We start from the raw sequence: 12070 nt of genomic DNA, 5'->3' as shown, positions 1-12070 counted from the left end.
CATTCAATAGTATTACTTTCTAATTAAACCCTCTAATTCTACATGGGCTAAACAAGCAACTTTGTATTGTATATTGATATATTCTGAAATGTGCATGTGATCAACGTCGCTTGGGGAGCTTACGTGTTCTCATCATTATTTTATGCAGACCTTCCCACATGAACATAGTGTAAATGAAGTAAACATTGATATTTCAGAGTTGAATTTAAAGCACTAGCTCATTGATCATTTACCCAACTCAATTGAGGTTTATTCATACTTTTGAGCTTAAAGTGAGGAGAAAATAATACTTTTGGATGTGGAGAAAATTGCGCACAACTACACCTTATCCTTGCTTTTACTTGTATTAACAAATTTAATCAATTGAAGTTATAAAGCTTTGGTAAAAGAGGTAACAGTTTTTTATGAATGCAATAGTCAATATATTTGAACTCTCATATGACCCTCAAGGATAAGCTATATGTCACCAAATTTAAGTAGACGATTGCCTTAGCTTCCTTGTCTTTTATGATTGCGTGATGTTATTCTCCTTGAACGCTAGCTATCGATTGCTGCCTAGTTTTTAAATTCCAATTTACATAATATTGCAGCTACATTCCTGCTACTTCTTTTTTCCAGCTTTGGCCACAATGCACGTAATGGTACCAGGTCTACCAATGGTCTGTATGAGAGGTGCATTGCTGGAGGACAATATAGAAATGGGGTCTACAATATCCTGGAATGCAGTAGCCCTGCCGGGGTAGTCTTGACTTATCATCTGTTACCATACTAGCCACACCTCACCTGTCTTTGTTCAAGGACATTCTTATAAAGACTTTGATAACTTTGCCCTTGACTTTCTAATGGGTGGTGTCTCTGTTGCTGTATCCAAAACTGTTGCTGCCCCCATTGAACGTGTGAAGCTTTTGATCTAAAACTAAGATGAGATGATCGAGTTAGGGTGTCTCTACGCCATACAAGGGCGCTGCGGAATGCTTCAGCAGAATAATCAAGGAAGAAGGATTTGGGTCATTGTGGAGAGGCCGGAAACACTGCAAATGTGATTTGTTACTTCCCTACTCAGGTGACATTTCTTTTCTTGTCATAATTTAAGTAGGTGTTTGTTACTCCCGACCCATATTGTGTTGGGCAGACCCCAAAAACTAAAACACTTATTACAAATGTGCCATTGGTCCGAAAAGTTGTTTTGTGTTGGGCAGACCCCAAACCAAAGTGAATTTGACTTGTTGCAACATTTTCAGCCCTTCTCTTCTATTCTCTTCTCTTTCACCATCAAAAATCATAAACTCTTAAACCCTAACACTAAACACTAATGGAAAAGCCCAACCCCATTTTAGAACATGAAAATGACGAAGAAAATATAATGCATCATGACCCCATTCAAGAAGAAAATATAGAATAAGTTCCAAGTGACCCCATTCAAGAAAAAAATGTAGAACAAGTTCAAAGTGAAGAAAATAGAGGAATGAATGATGATGCATTTAATAAGAATAAGATAAATCTAAATTAAACGTAATTATGCATGTAGTAATTATACATGTAATAATTATGCATGTAGTAATTAAACGACCCGGCTAGGTCGTTTGTATTTCACACCAAACGGTCTGGTCACACCGTCTGGATTGTGTCCAAAACGATGTGGTCATGTCATTTGGCATATGGACTAAAAAAAACTTGTCGGTGTGTCCACACCGTTTGAACTTAGTCCCAAACGGCATGGCCACACCGTTTAGACCCATGTCGTTTGGGATTTGAACTTGGAAAAAATGACTTGTCTGTTTTTTTGCCATTTGAACGGTGTGGCCAAACGGTGGCCACACCGTTTAGACTTAGTCTTAAACAACATGGCCACACCGTTTGGACCTAGTCCAAACGGTGTGCCATGTCGTTGAGATTTGAACTTGGGAAAAAGATTTGTCCGTTTTTTGCCATTTGAACAAATGGCCACACCGTTTGGACTTAGTTTCAAGCGATTACGGCCACACCGTTTGGACTAGGTCCCAAATGGTATGGCCATGTCGTTTGAGATTTGAACTTGGAAAAAAGATTTGTCTGTTTTTTTGCCATTTGAACGGTGTGGCCACACCGTTTGGACTTAGTCTCAAACGACATGGCTACACCGTTTGGACTAGGTCCCAAACGATGTGGCCATGTCGTTTGAGATTTGAACTTGGAAAAAAGATTTGTCTGTTTTTTTGCCACTTGAACGGTGTGGCCACACCGTTTGGACTTAGTCCCAAACGGTTTGGCCATGTCGTTTGGGATTTGAATTTGGAAAAAATATGAAGTTCTATTTTTTGGAATCTCTAACGGTGTGGCCATGTCGTTTTAGGATTTGAACATAGAAAAACACAAACAGTGGTAAACGGTGTGTTTGTGGCATTTGGTACTTAAGCCAAACATCAATTAACAACTGTTCTTTATTTAGGATCCTTCGGTGTGTTTCGAGAACTCTAGAAACTCGAATGACGTGGATGATGTTCAACCGCTTTCAATGGATACAACAGAAATATTTACTACGGAAGAGGTACATAGTAGGCATTGTTTTCACTTGTTTTTATTTTCTAAATGAAATTATATTAGTTTATTGATTGTTGTTTTATTTCATATCTTTAGGTATTTCATACACGTAGTGACGTAATTGGTTAGGCAACTGCTCAAGGAAAACAATGTAATGTGGTTGTGGTAATTGGGAAGTCACAGAATGCTAACGGGAACCGAGTACCAAGGCTGGATTTAGATTGCGAGAGTTTGGGCGTGTATCGTTCACACAAAAAAGCAGAGAAAGCTAATAAGAGAAATACGGGAACCATGAAACGTGGATGTCCATTTAAGTTAAGATGTATTTTCCAACGCAGCACTGCCGATAGTTGGAAAATTGTCGTTCTTAATGGTGTTCACAACCATCCATTGGCGAAAACCCTTGAAGGATATGCATTTGCTACTCGACTGACTGTTCCACAATTCGAGTTCTTGTCAGAGATGACTCAAAATGGAGTTAAGCCTAAAAAAGTTTTGAAGTCCATCAGACATAGGTTTCTTGATAACCTATCTAGCATATATCAAGTCTACAATGCCAGGCACAAGGTGAGGACATTGGATATGAACGGTCGCTCACAAATGCAGAGATTGCGTGAGTTGTTAGCAGAAAACCATTATTTCGAGGAGGTGAGAGAGGATATGAATACGGATGAGATAACGGGATTGTTATGGGCCCATCCGGACGGTGTTAAAATGGCTCGGACTTTTCCAAAAGTTTTCATCATAGACGCAACCTACAAAACCAATAAGTATCGGTGGCATTTTGTACAGTTTGTGGGGGTGACTTCAACCTGGAAGTCTTTCACGGTCTGTCAAGTATTGCTCCAGTCCGAAACAGCGATAGACTATGAGTGGGCTTTGCGTCAGTTTAACGGTTTGCTAGGTGAAGAAAGGCCATCTGTGATCGTGTCTGACAGGGACTTGGCCTTGATGAGTGCCGCTGATATTGTGTTTCCTGACGCGCACAAGCATCTCTGTAGATGGCATATCTCTATGTGCGTCCTTCAGAAATGCAATGATTTTTTCCCCACCACAGAACTTGTAGATAAAGGCCAGTCCTCGTGGAACACTGTAGTGAAATCGAGGACTGAGGATATCTTCAACCGTAGAATTGCTGCTTTGGAAAAACACTATAGGGTTGAGTACTCCAATTTTGTTAGTTATCTGCGAGAGACTTGGTTGCCTTACAAGGATCGATTCGTATGTTGTTGGACAGATCAACACATTCACTTTGGGAGTACAACGACCAATAGAGTCGAAGGGTCTCATGCTCATGTGAAACGTGTTCTAGGAAACACAAACATACATGATTTTCTAAGTATGTTTTACTTGATCCACCCGATTTTAGAGATCCAGCTGTCTGAGATTAGAGGTACGTTCGAGAAGAGTTTGATTGTAACCCAGCACCACCACCAGATTCCTTTATTTAGTGAACTCAGAAACCTGGTCTCAAGAAAATGTTTGGACTTGCTTTATGAATAACTAGATACTCGTGTAAGCCGTGCTGCTAAGGACTCTGAGTTCATTTGTGGGTGTTATTTGCGCACCAGTCATGGATTGTCATGTGCTCACGAAATCATTGAACTTCAAAAGCAAGAATGTTCCATATCTTTGAGTGCTATCGATCCCTTTGGAAAACTCTGCTTTTTCCAAGTGTGTTCGGTGGGTGTTGGTCCCGATTGTAGACCTTCGATGGATATGTTTATGAAAAGGTATGAAATGGCTTCAAGAAGAGCGAGAGGGTTATGGTTAGAAAACTTATGGAGATTCTTCGTGCCGAAAAGTACATGGCTAGAACCACCTCATGAGGAGGCTTAAAACCAAAGGTCGCCTAAGGGTAGCTGCAAAGAGAAAGCTTTCAACCGAGAATGAGAACTCTTCAAAGCGAGATTCATCTGGTTTTGAACATTCCCAACGTGAGCATGAAGAGTGGGTCTCGTCGCAACAATCGGAATGTACGCCAAATTCCAAGCTTTCTCATAAAACACCCACACCATCGAAATACGCTACTCCAAACCCACCTGCAGAGAAGTCTTCTCCGAAACCACCTTTGCCACAAAAAAAAACCACACCACGGAATAACTCTTCTCAAAAATCACCTTTACCACCTAAAACAACCACACCACGGAATAACTTTTCTCAAAAATCACCTCAAAAGTTAGACATTGGCATCCTGAGGGGGTCGAGACATTACGGTTTGGACATTCCAAAAGAACTGCAAAAATATATTGTTAAAGTGGATGACCCTGTGGGTGATGGCAATTGGGGGTATAGAGCAATGTGCATTGCACTAGGAAGAAGTCAGGAAGAGTGGCCGTGGATGAGAAATGAGTTGTTACAAGAACTTAATGACAACCTCCCCCTATACTATACATTGTACACTCACAGTGAGATTAGGTACGTGAAACCTATAATTTCCCATGAATGCGGTTAGGCACCCCCTGGTAAGTGGATGAGCATGCCCTTTGCTGGATATCTATTTGCTTCGAGATTTAATGTCGTCCTCGTACATTTAGGAAGTATGTACTGCCATCTTATTTTGCCACTAAAAACCCAAGCAAATCCTGGGAGAGTAAAGAAAGTGTTGGGTACCGCTTACGTACAGGGATGTCATTTTGTCCATGTTGAACTTGTTGATGATTGTCCGGTTCCAAAACCGATGCGAAGATGGCGTAGAGCTCGACACTTAATTGCAGATAGTTGGGATACTGCATTACAAGCAAGACAAGTGCAATTTACGGCATTGAACATTCTCAATTTAGTATTGGAAGACGAGCACACTAATGATGGGTCTGAAATACCAATAATAGATGTTGACTAGGAATAAGTATATGTAATTAATGTTCATGTGGTTAGAATTGTAATTTGGTTTTTGATACAATTTTATTAAATTTGATGGTATTTTTTGGTCGAATTAATTGTATGGATGTATGTATGTTTGTTTGATTTTGGAAAAAATGACTTTTGGGATTTGAACTTGGAAAAAACGACTTGTCTGTTTTTTTGCCACTTGAACGGTGTGACCATGTCGTTTGAGACTAAAACTTGGAAAAAAAAAACTTGTCTGTTTTTTTGGCTCTTAAACGGTGTGGCCACACCATTTGGACTTAGTCTCAAACGACATAACCACACCGTTTGGACTAGGTCCCAAACGGTGTGGCCATGTCGCTTTTGAGACTAAAACTGGAAAAAAAAAGACTTGTCGTTTTTGCCTCTTGAACGGTGTGGCCACACCGTTCAAGAAAAAAAACAATAAGTCTATAATCTAATTTATCAATGTTTTGGCAAAAAAAGGGTGTTTTGGCATATTGGCAACAAGATTATATAAAACGAAACAAAATACAAGAACTCGTGTGAAAATTTAATTCATGTAAGTTCCATTCTCAGTTAACCCTCACATAAACAACAATGAGCACTTGTTATACAATATCATCTAACTTCAAATATTAACATGTAACAAAAAAAAATGGCACTAAACATTACGTTCTGCATTAGATTATTAATAGAGTTATCTTCGCTTAATAGATCAGCAGCCGGACAATTTGAACTCTTTCAGAACTCTATGAGGAAACTAAACACTAGCATGCACACATAAGATTGAGAACTGACAAACAAACCATTCACATAACCAGCAAGAGTAACTTACATCATTCTCTTCCAACACAAGATAACCACTTACATCAAAAAACTAAACAGCTCAGTTATCAATCTCTCTTCAACTTCTCCACATAAAAACACTAGTACAAGACAGACCAAGGATCTAAATAAACATCATCAAAAGACTGCCTCTATAACACACTTCCAACAAGACTTCCAACACACTAAACCCTAAACTAACCAAACTCAACATTGCTAAATCCAATGCTCCTTAACGATATCGTCCGCCAATAAACTTGCACCGGGTCAAATTGTATGCCTCCATGAATTGTTCCGTGCATAAATGGAATCATGATCCCACCCATTTGCGAGGCCTTGATTGAGCAAGCGAGAAATTTCATCGACGACGGGGTCTTTGTCAAAATTAAAACGAAAAACTACATTAGTATATACATTTACATTTAAAAAATAAAAAAAAAAACTAACGTTGTAAGGTATTAACTCACTAGATTATGATATGGAAGACTCTGTAGGGAGTTGTGATTAAGATGATCAGGGTTTATCATTCGAATATGACTATTGTTTTCGTACCAACTCATGTATCTACTAACACACTCCCATGGATAAGACGGAATGGGTCCTCGATGTTCAAGTTGTATCAAGTGATTCTGCCATTTACTCCAATAGGAATACACAATATTAAATTTCACATCGTACCCACGTCCGGAAGTAGTTCACGTCGAGGTCTTTGGTCTTGGGGGATCTGAAGGTACAAACTGCATATGACCCAACTGACGCACAACCCTCGAAACATTGTACTGCTCGACATTATCAATAAAGCATATAAATCCCTCGAAAAATGTTATTTCATCCACAGGCCGTATAGCTCGGACTTCAGCATAGGGATATCATTCAACCTGTCAAATAGCATATGATTGAAGAAATTAATCATTAACCACATACTAATAATATAAATTAATAAATAAAACTATTTACATACAAAAATGCTTACATCGGTACAAGTCATATTATCAATCATCGCTCGGGTATGCTTCAATGCAGCTGTTGTGCTAGCATAAAAAGACTGAGTAACTGAGTACTTATGAGTACGCGACATGCTCAACTGATAGTCATTGTTTGGGAATGGCCTGAACATCGGGAAGTACTCATAAATCCATGCCTAGATTAATATAGACACCCAGTTAATATTGTAATAGATAGATAAAATTGACATTGAAAAGAAAAACAAAAAAACTAATACCTGTAAGAGAGTGAAATAGCCTGAAACACCCTTCACCTTGGCACTTGTGGCAGTCCCAAGACCCCTGTACAAGTAAGCTAGTAAGGCTGCACCCCATGCGTAGTCTCTGATCTCGGCAAATTTCATAAGCAGTTTCAGATAACAAACTGGAACTACAGTTCCAGACGTGTCGGTGAAGGCAGTACATCCAAAAAAAACAACAAATAAGCTCTCATAGCAAACCGCAACTCTTTTTGGGTTGACGCCTTCTTCACAACAACCCCATTTTCATCCCGTAAATCTTCATCCGTTACCTTCCTAGCAAACTGCTTCATCAAGAAATCCATCCTAACTTTGGAAATGAACTTATTGGATTTCATCTCCGCATCTATCTTGTCCATGGGTATGCCAAGACCTTGGTGGAAGAGTCTTTTTGTCTGTTCGTGGTCAAATCGGTGTCCCCGATCCAACTGCTTTTGCCTCTCGATCGAACTCCTAAGAGTTGGAAACATCGTCAGCGTGATTGTCATCTCGCCCCACGGCATATGAAATGTGTTGGTCTCTGGATGCCACCTCTCCACAAACGCAGATACCAACACAGGATCTTGATGCCTATATACACCTAAGACCAGAGCACATAAGCCGGTCCTTTGAAGCTCCACATGAAAATTAGAACAGTCTGAACACTCTCCAACGATATCCCATTATACCAACTTGTTTAGGTGCCCATGACACTTCAACACCCCTCACTCCGCCTAAAACAACAAAAACTTAGTATTAATGATGCACAAGGTTTCGTAATACAAAATTTAAATACTAATAGACAATATATAATAATATTACCTGCCCCTCCTAAATATCGCGAGCCACGTGCACCGCATAGTCATACAACAGATGTGACACACGAGGGCCACCTCCATAAACACCTCTCTGGAACTCCAAGTCATTGTTGGACTTTCTCACAATATTCACTGGAGGTACAGGTACAAGGACTTCAGGGACTTCCTCGTCATCCTCCTCCGCGTCCTCCTCATCCTCCGCGTCCTCCTCTTCTGCATCATCAACACCCTCTTCGTCATCTTCTTCACCATCACCTATAGCTACACTCTTCCCACGATCCATATTTACATCATCTACATCTACATCTTCATCTAAATCTAAATCTACATCTACATCTACATCTACATCTACATCACTCAAAACTGTCCGCTTTCTTCTCTTTTGATTTCCTAACTCTACACCACTTACTACATTACTGGGATCATCCGCTTTCCGATCCCCTCTACGGACTGATGCCGAGGTGGTTGTTGCCTTTTCTCTCTTTTTCTCAGGCTCCTCGCGACCCGAACTACTACTCCCCCCACCTAACAACTTCTTAGCACCCGTGAAAATACTTTTTGCTACATTTTTCACATTCACATTCTTTGTTCGAGGCATTGCTACAAAATAAATAGGAGTTAAAAATAAGACATTCAACTAATTCAAATTGTTGCAATACCAACGTGAAAAAACAAAGAACGAAATAAGGCGGGCCAATCTATATCTAAGGTGTGCATGCTATCTAGGCAAACTATACTCCTCTATTAAATCCCCCCTCCACACACTAAGAAAAAAAAACCCAATATAATTCAACCAATATAAGTATTCGTTCACTATACTTATTTGTTCCATAATTTCATATAGCCGGTAAGCCGGCACCAAGCATGGAAGCACAATTGTGACAACAATATCCCTCTTATGCATGCATGCATGATGATGGCTTCACGATTAAGAGGAATTCTTAAACAAAAAGAAAAATTCAAAGGGAACCTACTTTTAGGAGATTCTTGGCAAGGTCTACTACAGATATAAGAGCAGCACTACAGCCCATCCCACCAAGATTATAGCTCAAAACATTAATAATTGCACTCCATTTCTAAGTTGCAACAAAATCATAATTGCACAAAGCAAATATGGAAAAGCCAACACGCCTATATTCCACAACAACAAATTATAGCACTTAACCATTTGGGGCAAGGAAGAAGCTAAGACTGAAAAATGGGGAGGTACATGATATGACAAAACGTTTAATGAATTTTGGTACCAACTTCTGAACCACCTCGAAAAGAAAACAAAGGTTTTAAAAAGGAAAAGACGAAGTAGTAAAATTTCAAGTCAAAAAGAATAGTGCATAAATCCCAGAGTCTGTTGTGTATTCAATCAGAAGAACTAATTAAATAGGCAAAGGGGAAAACCATACCCCCCCCCCCCCCCCAAAACAAAGGACTGAAAACACTTACCAAGTTTACGCGTCACAAACACGTACCAAGAAAGCACACCCAAAAACCAAGAAACAAAAGCATCATGGCCCCATATATGTATGTTATCCACCTCTACAAATCTAAAAAGAACGTGATAGCAAACACAGTTTCTCTACGCATGGTGTTTTCACAGTTCAACTCTTATGGTGGGTAAAGGTTGCAATAAAATTAAAAATTCACATCAAACAACAAACAAGAAAACTTATTTATAACATTGATCCTAGGCACATTCTAAGCATGGTTAAAGTTTGCAAAACATGGTTATGTTGTTAACCTTTAACAACGAATGACCCAATTAAAAAACAAGAGTAATAATCAAGTGTATAATAGCAACTAACAAGGAAGAAGGAAATTTGTAATAAACTGACCTTATATATAATATAATTGATCGAGTGATGTTAAGCTAAGCACTAGTTCGAGATCGACCAAACTAAGCAGACCACCACAAAGAAATTATGGAAATCTCTCTCTGCTATTTGTATATGATAAAGGTGATGAAATGAAAGAAGCCCCAATTACTGCTCCAAGAATCTCCAACCCTATCATTACAACATATTAGTTGTTTAAAAAAATCCCTACACCAAACATAATTAATAACACAAACTGTGAATAAAAATTGAATTTTAATCAAGTATCATTTGCAGTTTAACTGCGAGATGAACACATCACATTGTTAAATACAATCCCAGCCTAACTTCATACTATTACTAAACAAAGAGCTATACAGAGGTTAGTGGGGAGCGAGTACAATGGTGTCACTAAAGAAAAACAAACCTTTAACAAATGTAAACAACATTAAAAATTCAAGAATAATAGAATGAAAACTTACAAATTTGATCTAGAGCACAAATCTGATCGAGAGCATAAATCGATCAAGCGATATTGATGGACACGAAGGGCTGTTTTTGATGGACACGAATATGGGCGATAGTGATGGACACAAAGGGCTGTTATGGGCGATAGTGATGGAGACGAAGGGCTGGAGACGAAGCTAGTTTTTATGTAACTGGTATTTTCCGGTTACACAGTTTAGGAGTATTTTGGTTGGGGGTGTATGGAGTCAAGTTGTGCCCAACACAATGGGTAGACCCCGACCCAACTCAGCCCAACTCGGGGTTTGCCCAACACAAATCAGGGTCTGTCAGTAACAGGACTTTTTAAGTAACATCAACAAAGTTATTTTATATCTTGGGTGTTGTATACTAACAAAGTTTCTGTAATTTGTACTAGGCCTTGAACTTTGCATTTAAGGATTACTTCAAGAGTCTCTTTAACTTCAAGAAAGACCGAGATAGGTGGCTACTGGAAATGGGTTTCTTATTTCCTAGTACATTTTGTTTTTCTTTGTACCAAGTTATTATTTGTTTGATCAAGTGACATTTTGTACTTGGCAAAGCCATATTCGATTCAATTGTAAATGTGGGATCTCATTGTTAGAATATTCGATTCAATTGTAAATGTGGGATCTCATTGTTTCATCCAAAAAAGCATAAACATTTGCTTGATTGCCCGATTGTAGTCTATTTGTAAAAACAACATGAAGCAAAATGTCATGGAATCAAAAGCATTGGTGGATTTAACTCTCTCTCTCTCTCTCATTTTGCCACGAATTCTGGACATTTAGTCACCACAAATGGCCACGAAAAAAAATCATATTTTTAGTAGTGGGTTGCCCATGCCAAGCTCATATAAAATGAAAGAATATATTAATAACACATACATAGGAATAACATATAAGTATAAATAATTGTTTAACGATGTTTCATCCAAAAAAGCATAAACATTTGCTTGATTGCCCGATTATAGTCTATTTGTAAAAACAACATGAAGCAAAATGTCATGGAATCAAAAGCATTGGTGGATTTAACTCTCTCTCTCTCTCTCTCTCTCTCTCTCTCTCTCTCTCTCTCTCTCTCTCTCTCTCTCTCTCTCTCTTCTCTCTCTCTCTCTCTCTCTCTCTCTCTCTCTCTCTCTCTCTCTCTCTGTATTATAAATATTAGTTTAGTTAGTTTAATTCACAATCTCTATAATATATAGTTTTTAATCCCTTGACACCCTTTTCCACTCTCGTCCTTCATAAGTGATACAAACTATAATCGGATTGATACTCTACTCATCATTTACTTTAGAGGGATATTAGGTTTTGATCTTGTGTGGTTTTGACCAACGACATCCATCATCGATCATCCATATTATATTCACATATATCTCCATTCTATCCATAAAAAATAACGCTAGTCATTCATATAACTATCCCATATAATATATCGAGCAGGTTCCGTTTACCATACTTTTTATACCATAGTTTATACCACACCCACTACAAGATGAGTTAAATGCCAATAATTTGTGGATATGATTTAATAATCATTGATAAAATCTCTACAAAAAT

General features: G+C 38.6%; 1 long non-coding RNA gene across 1 annotated transcript; it reads left to right on the top strand.

Annotated features, from left to right (window-relative positions):
• Positions 1–870: 870 nt before the first annotated feature.
• LOC147485250 (uncharacterized) lies at positions 871–11094 on the top strand. The gene is made up of 2 exons (XR_015200822.1): positions 871–1063; positions 10909–11094. It is a non-coding gene; the product is annotated as an uncharacterized LOC147485250 (long non-coding RNA).
• Positions 11095–12070: the final 976 nt, after the last annotated feature.

This window comes from Coptis chinensis, chromosome 7 (assembly GCF_015680905.1).
Source record: "Coptis chinensis isolate HL-2020 chromosome 7, ASM1568090v1, whole genome shotgun sequence".
Taxonomy (NCBI): Eukaryota; Viridiplantae; Streptophyta; class Magnoliopsida; order Ranunculales; family Ranunculaceae; genus Coptis; species Coptis chinensis.
This window is presented reverse-complemented; position numbering and strand designations above follow the sequence as displayed.